Source organism: Acartia tonsa, chromosome 2 (assembly GCF_053477335.1).
Source record: "Acartia tonsa isolate MP-2025a chromosome 2, ASM5347733v1, whole genome shotgun sequence".
Lineage (NCBI taxonomy): Eukaryota > Metazoa > Arthropoda > Copepoda > Calanoida > Acartiidae > Acartia > Acartia tonsa.
Window position 1 is genome coordinate 2,025,001 of NC_137261.1, and position 13,730 is coordinate 2,038,730.

A 13,730-nucleotide genomic window follows, 5' to 3' on the forward strand; every position below is an offset into this window, starting at 1 on the left:
GCCGACGTATAATTACTAAACTTAAAAAGTTATGAAGTCACAGATCTCTATCTTACCTACAAAAAAATGACATTGAAAAAACTAGAGGGGGAGGGGCTGATTTAGCCCTCTCCCGATCTAAAGGGTTAATTAGGGTTGTGATTAATATTACATTACCCCATCAATTACCTCATACGAGTGAGGCTGCAGTTCAGTACACTTCAACGTCAAGTCCAACAACCCAGGATAACTAATGGGAGCCAAACCTCTCCTTTTACGTCCAAACATCCGGGATATTCAGTTAAGTAACATCCTTCAGACAACCAACATTTTGATTGCACGACCTTTGCCTGGAGATCCTGAATGTGCCCGTTTTATATCAAGTCATTGTCTCTACTCTAATCATTATTGTCACACACCTAACATCAAAAGGAATCATTATCATCTTTAGTTATGACACGGTGTCAGGCCGAGATTCGAACCAATAACGACAAGCGCTGATGTGCTCAGTGTTCAGCCATGGTCACGGGTCTCTAAAATTGTATTATGTAAATATTATAAAATATCGATTTGGCAATAAAATGAGAGGAGTACATAAAGGTGCACTGATACCTAAGAGATACTGAGTATAGTGTACTGAACAATGTATATTGTAAATCCCTTGGTCTCTAACTCTATAAACACATTTGAATAAGTACAAGTACTTGTAGACGCGAAATTCGACTATACAATAATGACAATAACTATTTCAATTTGTCTTTTTGCTTTAAAACTTAATACTGCTGTGACTGAAACAAAGTATTAAAAGGCCGGAAAAAAATGTATAGCTAATTTTAGTCTTTTTAAAACTAAAGTATAAATAAATGGTGAAGGTAGTTACTGAAATGAATATAAAATATGCTCTTGATTTGGTAGAAATAATATCAGTTTAAGTTTGAGATATTAAATTATTGTACATAAGCTTTAGATCTTGTCCAATATCTTTTTAAACCAATATAGAATATCATATATTTAGAGACAGGCACTGACGTTAAGAAAAACAAAACATAATAAAAAATAATAGTAGGTAAACCAACCAAAGAAAATAATAATTAAAGAAGGGACTGTGCTTTTAATATTGCTTTAACGGAATATGATTTAGAAGATTTAATAAAATTCTATGTTCATTGCTTTTACTTATTATAGCTCTTCTTAGCTAATAAAAGATTTGACTTCTCTTATTTAAAAATCTTGTGCAAATAATGGAAGCTCTTTTTAGTGCCTATAATAAAATGATGTCATACAATACATATGACCAAGGATAGACCAATACACAAACTAAATTAGCAATGACAGGCCAGTATTATTGCTAAAATAAAATTTTAGGTTTCCAATACGATTGGCCGAAGATGAAAGATAAGAAAAGTTCCGCTTTCAATTCAACCAGTTATGTGACTTTAGAAATTCAAAACTTCTTGAAAAACTGTTGCCATGTCAAATTTAAATTTTCTGCACCATATGCATTTTCTATTCATTGTTTTTAAGAATAAATAGACGTTTCACATGTGTATATAATTTAATGGATATTTGATCTTGAATATAAATACCAAGATTCCCCTTACATCACACATAAACATACATTTTCTCATTAAGGGCTAGAAAATTTAGTGTGGTTCTCTTTTTTGTGAAGTTTCCTACTATTTCTTTTGTTTCCAACCCTTTATTTTGGCAACTTTGGTTTTCAGACTTGATGATTTAAACATTTTTGAAAAAAACCTCTAAGGAACATACGTTCAAGAGGGACATTTTTTATATTTCATAAGCACGGTGTAGGGTAAAATATGTAAAATCTTATTGATTTTTATTATATTTAAGAAGCTATAACATTTTCTCGTATTCATTTAAATCCGGTGGATAGGAACCGGTTCTCATTCATACGAAAAAACTATGTCTAGCATCGTATTATATCCAGTTTTCTACGAATATAGAAATGTACAATCACAAGATTAAAACTAGTTTTTTTAGCCGGTGCCTTCGGCACCACGGGGCTAAAAAAACTAGTTTTAATCTTATAATTGTACATTCTATATCCGCGGAAAGCCGTTTATAATACGATACGAGAAATAACTATTCTAATATAATTTGTTAGTCTTCCCTAGAACGTTTATAGATGTATTTTTAAAACGAAAACATCATTTGTTTTCATTTTACTTTGAAAATAGAAAAAAAATATGTATAATATCACTTTTTGTAATTTTATGTAAGTTTATTTTTATATCATAATAAAAAGCTGTCAGAGTCGCAATTTCAAACATAAATTTTAAGTATTGATACTGTAATGCATTTTTCAAGAAAAAAGGTTACTTTTTTAACGGTTTTGTTCTCTATTTTTTTATTATTGTCATACGGTTTTTAGTAAATGCCAATTCTATTGTGTGTAATATAAGGATTATTTTTAAATATATTTTTTTTTATTTTTAGTATTTTTTTTAGCTAACTACCTACAATAATTACTCTTTGCTAATTACTTTACCAATGTGTTATATAAGATTCTCGCTAATCCGTAGTCAATTATAGAAATGCTAAGTCAGGGACAAGGGACTAGGATTCTGACAAACTAAGTAAAAATTTCCCCCAAATCCACTTCCTTTTTCCCCTATTCTTTTTATTTACAGAATAAAACAAGTTTTACACTACTAAAATATCCAAATTTTCAGCAATTTCAAATGGAATTAATTTGCTGAATCACAGCCCATGTGCAAAGTAAAGGAGTATGTATTAGTAATAGTATACAGCTAATTATTAATTAACAAGGATGACAACATCCATAAAAGCGAAGCACTGAAACGGTAGGACAAACGGACATTAACACCTATATAGTGTCAGAACTGAATAATCAGAATATAAATGTATAAGAGTCGAAGCAAAATTGTAAGTAAATTTGTTGAAAAACTGCTTTATACAGAATAATGTTTCTGGACATACTTACATTTTAAGGACTTGATTATAGAGTTGCTTCGCTAAAAAACATTATACTTTGTTGTCCCAGGAATCACCATACCAAAAATAAGATCAATCGGATGATTAGATTACATAAAAATTTGTTGTTAAAAAGTAAAAAAATCAACATGTTTAAAATGGACGTACGGACATTTTGGTAATGATTATAGAGTTGCTTTCTACATCGTACCTAACTACTAAAGGAATCACCATGCAAAATTTGAAATCGATAGGACAATTATAACATGCCTAAATTAACGAAAAAAGCTATCCGTGACGGACGGACGGACCGACCTTAATTATAGAAAAGCTTCGCTTTTAATAATCTCAGATATATTTGCTAAAAATATTCTACAGAAATATAGACCATAATTTTGAAGAAAAGAAACCCTGGAAAAAAACAATAGTTATATATCCAAATTAATGTAAAATACAGGTAAAATCTGCGTGTTAGGGCCGTAGAAAGGCTATACAGATAAATCTGGCACCAGAATTACTATAACCTGGAGCTTCCTTTTCACTTTATACAGCCATAAAATCCTCATATCATAATCAATTTGCAGAAAATATAGACTTTGTATTTATGCCATATAACTTGTGTTTGCTATTAAAATGTTTTTCTTAGATTTTGTTTAAATATTTAAAGAGAAAAAACTTGCTGAAAAGTAATTTATACCTTTTTATGAAAAAGGGAACATATCTTTATATTAAAGTAACAGGATGTTTGTCTGTTTCTGTGTCTGTGTATCTGTGTGTACCGAAGGATCTCGCTAACCGCTGAACCGATCGGGTTCTCCTTAACAGGGTAGCTTCTCATAGGTCCCGGGAAGGTTTATAACTATTTTTTGGGGGTTGAGACACCCTCAACCCCCCCAAAAATGAAAAATACCCCCCCCAAAAAAAAAAATTTATTTAATTTTTTAACTAAAATTAAAAATGATGTGGTGGGGGCACCCTCCCCCCCCCCCCCAAGAAAATAAAATTTTCACCCCCAAAATATTTTTTTTTTACTTTTTCTTTTAAAATCTAAAATAAGATATTGGGTTATCGAATTCGACTCCCCCCTCCTCAAGTGCCCCTAGAGGCCTCTAGGGGCGTAGCTGCTAGTATATAGTACTGGAACAAGATTTTGTATATCAATTTTGTTATAAATATTTGAGAAAAATGAAAAAAAGCAGCAAAGTCTATTAAAACTATGACCAACGATAATTAACTAATATGTTTATACATCCGTCCATCAAATTGGGGAAATATGATATTTATGTGGGAAACATTGCTGATCTATAAAGGGAGCTATTTATTCGTCAGCAGTTAGACTGTTAAGAATTCCCTGGCCAACGAAAATGAACTCATTAAATCTTGTAATCCATCCGTTCTTAATTAACTTTATAGGGGAAATATGTGGTACTTATTGAAAACTGATTTATATAGGATGCTATTTTTCATGTAAATATTTTTCTAACCATCAAGTATTTCTAACTTTCTACTTGTTCTAAAAAGTCTGTATATTTAATATGCCTTTCTCCTTAATTTAAGTGAAGCTTTTCTGTAATTAGAGTGGGTCCGTCCTTACGTCAGTCCTAAATGGTTAGCTTTTTATTTTAATTAGACTTGTTAGAATTGTTCTTTCAATTTTAAACTTTATTTGATTATTTATATATCAGTAAGGTATGATTTAGAAAGCGTAGTCACTCTAAAATCTTTACCAGAAAGTCCGTATGTCCATTTAAAATATATTGCTATTTAACATTTTTTACAACAATTTTTTATGTCATATAATTATTCTATTCATCTGATTTTTTTAATACTGTTTCGTATAACAAGGTTAAATGTTATAAGCGAAGCATCTCTATAAACAAGTCCTATAAATAAAAATATGTCTTATGTATTTAAGTAGTTTTGCAACAATTTTTTTCCAATTTTGTTTATAATTTTATATTCTGCTTTTTCAGTTATAACATTCTTCAAGTGTTAATGTTCGTTTCTCCTATCGTTACATAGCTCCGCTTTTATAAATGTTGTCATCCTTGTTTTTTTAGAAAACATATCCAAGAATGAATGTACTCAGTATTTCTTTTGGTTGAAACCATTTGTTAACGATTTAGTAGAGAATACTTTTCCTTTTATGTTACCATTTATCAAATACGAGTGAATATTGTATATTATATGAGTAATGGATCCTACTTATATCCAGGGACACGAATATGATTTCTCAATTTTGATGTATTAATATATTTGGTTTATTTTCATTAGGTGTGATAAATTTTTATTGAAGGGTATCTCGGAAACTACTAAACCTATGGTTATTATTAACACATAGGGTTCTTACAGGTCCAGGCAAGGTTCATAACTATTTTGCTAAAATTAAATGTTAAGTGTCGGATTCTCTCTTCACTTTTTTTCTCTCAAGTGCCCTCAGATGTCTCAAGGGCGTAAACATGTGTAATACAAATATGATAAACATCTAGCTTTCTTAACTATCGCTGTGAAATCTTTTACCTCAACTATCCATCTATTATAAAAAAATGAATTTATTATTACTTGGATCCTCTTACAGATTAATACCATGTAGTCCGATCAAGTAAAACCCACTGATGAACGAACTGACCAATAAATGACAGGGTAAACAGCAACTTAAATTGACGATAACTTTTTCCTGTCATAATATCCACGTATATTCTACATTTATGATTTATAAAAAAAGGGAATAGTCCTTTTCGTGACAACGCCTCTTAAGAGGCAATTCGTCGTATTTTTAAAATGCCTTTTTATAGGTTATTTTAGGTTAGGTTATATTGGGTTAGGTGATTGCTCCACAGGGTTAGAACACCCTGCAGGGGTTAGAAATAGAAGAAAAGCTACTGTGAAAAATACGAAGAATCGCCCCTTAAGGTATGTTGCCACAAAAGGGACTATACCCCAAAAATATTACGTCCTCATAATCTAAACCTAGAAGATAATTGATAGGACAACAATAAAGCTAATCACAAACGGTTTATTAGGGACCCCTTAAAAATAAGGGTATCTTTAGCCTTACTTTAGTTTAGGGGAGATAGTCTACCCTTAAATTTAGTAATGTCAAGCTTAGGTAAAGATTTTGATAGGAATACTTTAACCTTACATAAACCTATCATATCAATATAAGGTACCCCCCACATCTACCCTTTTCGGTCGATGACAAATTAATTCCACGCTGTATCACGGGATGGGGGCGTGATTGAAATATGTAGTATACTCCTTTGATTAAACTCAATTTACGGGTTTTTATATAATTGCAACGTAGTTATAAGACTTTTGGTAGCAATAAATTGAGACGTTGGGTATCCCTCTAACTGAACCGATTTTTGATTAGTCAACGGTCTAAATTTGTCTCGGCCAGGATATGATTAAAAGCCTAAATCGGCCAAGGAATAGCCGAGTACAATATTTTTAAACTTAAAAAATTAAAAATAAAGAGCTAAATGATTTATTGTGTCTTTCTCTTTTTATCGACAGACGCACTTGGATATATTATTTTCATAATTAATTATATGTATTTCCCATGTTAACGTCACCTTATGTGTAAATTTGGTGAGCCACAGTATTGAGTAGCGTTGTTAAGTTAGGATGGAAGAATTTTGTAATGAAAGCAAAAGTGGGGTAGAGGATAAGGGATGGGGTAAAACAGGTTATCATAATGTTTTATTTTCTTGACTTTAAGTTAAACTCTATCACCCTTTTCAAACGATTCCCCCCCAATGAATAGCCGCCGCCATAACGATAGAGTTTAACTTAAAGTCAAGAAAATAAAACATTATGATAACCTGTTTTACCCCATCCCTTATCCTCTACCCCACTTTTGCTTTCATTACAAAATTCTTCCATCCTAACTTAACAACGCTACTCAATACTGTGGCTCACCAAATTTACACATAAGGTGACGTTAACATGGGAAATACATATAATTAATTATGAAAATAATATATCCAAGTGCGTCTGTCGATAAAAAGAGAAAGACACAATAAATCATTTAGCTCTTTATTTTTAATTTTTTAAGTTTAAAAATATTGTACTCGGCTATTCCTTGGCCGATTTAGGCTTTTAATCATATCCTGGCCGAGACAAATTTAGACCGTTGACTAATCAAAAATCGGTTCAGTTAGAGGGATACCCAACGTCTCAATTTATTGCTACCAAAAGTCTTATAACTACGTTGCAATTATATAAAAACCCGTAAATTGAGTTTAATCAAAGGAGTATACTACATATTTCAATCACGCCCCCATCCCGTGATACAGCGTGGAATTAATTTGTCATCGACCGCCATAACACTCACCATTCCCCTTCTCCCCCCGTCCCTTAGTGTTCTTTCAATTGGGGTTATATAAGAAAATTTTCATTAGCAAAGTTTCATTAGACTTAGAGGCGTTAAAAATTATCATGAATGAGGCTGTATATTCTATTTTAAGTATTCTACATTTTTTCCCTTAATCTTAATCTTGTTTTTACTACTTTAGAGATTTTTTGGCTGATTAATAAAAACTCTTCCTATCTTTTAAGTAAAAGATTTAGGAATCCCTATCATAAACCCCTCTCCCTTTATGATGCCCCAGCCTTATAAATCCTCCCTTTTCATATAATTCTCCACCTAGGGTTACCTAAGGGTGTCGTTAATTTATTTAAAAAAATAATGAATAAAATTGTTTCTTAGCCTAACAATTTGATATATTTTTTTAACAAAAAATTTTGTGGATTAAATTAAACTTTAATACAATAGAAAAAAATCTTATAGAATCATATAGAACTTAAATCATACTCATTGTAATAAGTTATAAATATAACTCTTTGTAGAATTTAATTTTCCCATCGCCATAGTTGTTCATTCAATTTAACAAAAAAGGATCAAAGATTCAGCACTTTTTCCATTTCAAATATTTGATTATGAGTCATGTGATTTATCTATATTTCATGTAGTGCCTGTATACCAAGCAAAGAAATCATTCTGTACAAAAAAAATTTAAAATCTTTCTTTATAAATCTTACATCTTTAAAGTTTAGAGAAGTAGCCGAAATTATGTATAACAAATATAGGATGTATGTCTGTGTGTGCGTGGGAATTGAATAGAAACTTCATTTGAAACTAATTAAGGCCATAATATTTGTTTTAATTCAAGCTGAAAGAACGATTTGCTGTTTTGAAAAATAACCAAGAAAATAATAAGGAAGTACAGCCGTACTACAGTATAATTAACCAATAGATATAATAGAACTAGATGGTCAATCGGGATCCATAATTTGTGAGACTTAACCCTTAACAGTTGGGCCCCTTGCCGCACCTTTATCAGTAGTTCAATGCCCCCCCCCCCCATTATCTCAGCTCCTATTAAAGCTAGAGTGCTAAAAAAATTTGTGCAAGTCCCCTGTTTGATAATGAATTTCCGACTTTAAGTGAGTGAGAGTCAATTTTAGCTTCCTCCACACTTTTATTCAACAACCTTTGTTTTTACATCCTTTTTTACTTAAGGGAGGGGATCATCAAAAAAACATAAAAAAAAACTTGGGACAAAATACAACTTTTGGAGATATATTTTTCATCCCCTCCATTTTATTTTATTTGGGGTAGGGATTCCTGAACCCCATAAAACATCCCCCCAAACCTGTAGTAGTACATCCTCATCCTTATACTAAAGTAACAGGATGTTTGTATGTCTGTCTGTGTGTCTGTACCAAAGGATCTCGCTAACCGCTGAACCGATTGGGTTCTCCTTAACAAGGTAGCTTCTCATAGGTCCCGGGAAGGTTTATAAAAATACCCCCCCCCTAAATTTTTTTTATTTTTTTTAATTTTTTAACTAAAATTAAAAATGATGATGGAGGGCACCTGGCACGCCCCCCCCCTAAAAAAAAAAAAATTTTCTACCCCACAAAATTTTTTTTTTACTTTTTCTTATAAAATCTAAAATAAGAAATTGGGTTATCAAATTCAACTCCCCCTCCTCAAGTGCCCCTAGAGGCCTCTAGGGGCGTAGCCGCTGGTAAGAAATATAGGCATACAAGTCAATTTCAGGTTCCATGTATGATTCTGAAGGTACTGATCCTCCAAGCATAGAAGTCCAAGGGGGGGGGGTTTGAAGTGGGGATTACCCCCCAAAACAATTTGAGGAGGGATAAATACCCCCCCCCCCAAAATAAAAATCTCTAACAAAAAAATTTTTGCCCCGCTTCCCGCACATTTTTAATACTAAATATTTAATAAAATTTAAATTACCCCCCAAAAAATTTTACCCCAGGAGTAAATTTAGGAGGGGGGTGGGGTAAACAAAATTTACCCCTGCAAACAGATTTCAGTTTGGTTAATTAGCAAATTTTACCCCCAGGGTACAAATTTTAAGGAGGTTAAAAAAAATTTGCGGCATGATTCGCATGCCATTTTATCCCCCCTTAAAAAAAATTTCTCCCCCCCCCCCACAAAAAAAGCTTGGCCGCCCCGCTCCAGGTATCCAGAAATTTTTTTAAAACTCCTTTTTTGAAATGAAAGAAACAGAATTTAAACAAAAAATTTGTAGAGTGTTGTGCAAGGTTGCCCCAACCCCCAAAAAATTGAAAATTGAAGAAAAAAAATTTGACAAGAAAAATCTTTTTAGTGAGTGTGGAAGGTCACCCCTTTTCCAAAAAAAAAATAAATCTGAAATTGAAGACAAAACATTTTTTAAGAGGTTCACCCCATCCCCAGAAAAATTAAAAGTGGAAGAAAAAAATATTTGTACTGGGGGGTGTGGGAAGTCACCCCATTTCATGGAAGAAAAATTTTAAAAAATTTCAGATAAAATTTTTTTACGGGGGTGTGAGAGGTCACCTCACCCCCAAAAAAATTCAAAAAGAAAAAAAATTAAAAAATTGAAATTGGAAGTTATTTTTTTTTTTAATTTAAGGGGGTTTGGGAGGGTACTCAACCCCCAAAAAATATAAAATAAAAGAAAAGTATTTAAAAAAAAATTTAAGGTGGTGTTGGAGATCACCCACCCATGAAATAAAAAAGTTGAAAAATTAACAAATCTGTAAGGGTTAATTTCTTATTGCTCTATATGTATGACAGATTTTGGTGCCAGATAGACCATCTAGATCTTATATATCTATTCATTGGATGTCAAAGCTCTTCCCACCTCTACCTGCTTTCTTTTGAATTAAGAACCCTTAGGCATCGCTAACTTTAATGTAAGCCTACCTTAAAGTTGTACTAAAAAAGCTTACATAAATTTGAAAGTTACCTTTATCAAACACCCCCCCCCCCCCCACCACCACCCTTCCCTATTAATTTCTACCTGCTTTCTTTGCAAAGAAAGGTTTAGGAATCCCTAACTATTTATGTAAAGGTAGCTTAATCCCCTCCCTATTTTCGATGCCCCTACCTTATGAATCATCCCTTTTGATCCACTTCTCCAAGTCAAAAATCCTAGGGTATCTTATCAAAAAAAGGTACCTTAACTAATTTTAAAAATAATAAGAAATAAAATTCTTTCTTAGGATGACAATTTGATGTTTTTTCAACAAAACTTTGTGTGGATTATTTTTAATTTTACTATAATAGAAAAACAAACTATAAGGATAGATCATATAGAACTAAAAGCTACTCTTTGTAATAAACATATAAAATTTGTTAACATGTGACTCTTTGTAGATTTTAATTTTAACATCTATATAGATGTTCATACATTTTAACAAAAAAGTATCTTAGGTTCAACACTTGCCTATTTCTAATATTTGATTATATGTCATGTGTTTACCTATATATTACATGGTGCCTTTACCAAGCTAAGAAATCACTCTCTACAAAACGTTTTTTTAACCTTTCTTTATAAATCTAACAACTTTAAAGCTTAGAGAGGTTTTAGCTATTAAGTATAACAAAGACAGGACTTGAATAGAAACTACTTAAAAACTAATGAAAGCTATATAATTTTTATGATTTTTAAGCTAAAAGAACAGTTAGCTGTTTTAAATAATAACCTTTAAAAAAATATTCTACCAAGAAAGTACACAAGTATAGTATAATGAACCAATAGATATAGTAGATCTAGATTGTAAATCGAGCCCAATAAGTTGTGAAACTTTATAAGGAATATCCAAAGAGGTAACTTTATCCCAAGAAAGTTAACTATTTAAAGATGACTTCTTATATATGGTATGTCATATGCTTTAAATCATGCGAGGGAAGAAATTTTTAACCATATGATTAACCAAAGCAAAGGCTTATCCTATGAAAGACTATTTATAGATGATTCATTTTGCGAATGATATCAAAGGATAATTGCTCTTTCTAACCAAATTTTGTTTATTTTCTAACCAATATATGGTAGATTGATCCTCCCCTGTATTCCTGTTGGCTGAATTTGGGAGTATGTTTCTAGATTATACCTTTTAATAATTCTTACTTGATAATTTCTTTATTGGTGTTCCTTTTTTTCTTCAAATCTTGAATGGCAGCTTTAAATGACTTATTTTTTATTACATTTTTTTACGGCAATGCTTCGCCTATCTATTATGAAGTGTTGATTTAGGGAAAAGAGAACACTGAAAACATTTTTTACTGTGCTAAGAAAATTGCTAATAAAACATCACATGTTTTATTTTAATAGAGAAAGAGGGGACAATGGGCTATTTATTACCAGCTTATACCAATAACGAAATTAATTTTAAAAAATCACAAACATTAACACTTGTATAGTGTCAGAACTGAATAATCAGAATATAAATGTATACGAGTCGAAGCAAAATTGTAAGTAAATTTGTTGAAAAAGTGCTTGATACAGAATAATGTTTATGGACATACTTACATTTTAAGGACTTGATAGAGTTGCTTTGCTTATAATATTGTTCTTTGTTGTCCCAGGAATCAATATATCAAAAAGCAGATCAATCGGATAATTAGATCACATAAAAAATTGTTATTAAAAAAGTAGAAAAATCAACATGTTTAAAATGGACGTACGGACATTCTGGTGATGATTATAGAGTTGCTATGCTTTCTAAATCGTACCTAACTACTACAGGAATCATCATGCAAAGTTTGAAATCAATAGGAGAATTCTAACATGCCTAAATTAACGAATAAAAGCTATCTATCATGGACGGACCGACCCTAATTATAGAAAAGCCTCGCTTTTAAAAATCATCCTGTACAAAACATTTTGAAGCAATTCATATAAATCTAATATCTTTAGAGGGGTAGCCAAAATATATGGTGTATGTCTGTCTGTGTGTGTAGGACTGGACTAAGAACTACGCATGAAAACAGTTTTTAGTATCTTTAAAAGTTTTTTAAAGCAAGAATAAGTTTCCTTTTTTTAAATATAACTAATGGCATATAAGAAGCTTCCATGAAAAGAAACCTATTCATTCCAGAAGCTAGCAAGATATTTTAAACATCCTTGATTATATCTCTTTTTTTATGACCATTGTATTTACCATCACTTTTACTTTATTTCTAAAATAGCGGCTACGCCCTTAGAGGCCTCTAGTTTCACTTTAGATGTTTTTATTTGTTAAAGTCTCTACATTACTTCTTTATTTTACGATAATTCTCTTTATGTTACAATGAAGTCTCCCATATATTTTAAATATTATCGATTTTTTGTCATTTCTCTTGGGAGGTTGGTTGTACCCTCTCCCAAAATAGTCATAAACCTTCCCAGAAACCATGAGAATCTACATATTAAGGAGAACCCGATCGGTTCAGCGTTTAGCGAGATCCTTTGGTACAGACACACAGACAAACAAACATCCTGCTACTTTAGTATACGGATTTTAGCACATATGAAGGAACATAAATGAATATATCAATCAGTTAAATGTAGATGAAATCAGGGATCTAAAGGGATAAGACAATAGTAGATAAATTGATACCCCGCCCAAATTGAATTTTGGGATGCCTAGGCAAAATTTTTGAATTTTGATCTCCCCCCCCCCCATATAAAAAAAGCTTGGACGTCCTTGTCCTGTACAATTAGTGGTTGAAACGGCTGGATATTAAGATTAATGAACATACCAATTAAATTTCGAAAAAAAGTCCCAAAAGTTATTAAGCTATTGAATAAGAAAACGTTATAATACAAATTTGGGGACTAATGTAATATTTTAGAAAGCCCAATGACCCCTCCCTCCCTGGATTGAATGAGAATTTGTACTTGCTTTCTACCTGACTTAACTAGATAAGATACCTTTTATATGTTAAGTATACCTAAGTAATTTTATGTAACCCTAATTAAATAATTAAAAAATAAAATAAAAAAATATGAAAGATAAGTCTTAATTAGAGTAAAGTTTTTTTCGTCTACATAAATAGAAAAAAAGAAACATTATAAATAACTAAAAGTGTACTCATTGTAATGAAATTTGAATTATAGCTCTTTAAATGTAGAATCAAATAATTACATCTATTTTGTTGTTCATTCATTTTAACGAAAAAAAATAATTTGCAAATGTTTAGCACACCTGCCCATTTCCAATATTTGAATATGATTTGTGTTTTTTTTATATATATTGGGGAGGTTAATTTACCACTAAAAAATCACCCTATAAAAAATATTTTTAAGTAACCATTCTTTATAATTATGAAAATAAATAAATACCTTTAAAGAGGCCTTAGATGGTTAATTGCTATTATGTATAACACAGATAGGATGTATGTGGCAGAATTTACAAGGAACCGTGCTCAAAAACTTAAAAAAGATAGAAATATTTTTTAAAATCTTTAGTTAGAAAAACAATTGGCTGTTTTAAGACATAACCAAAAA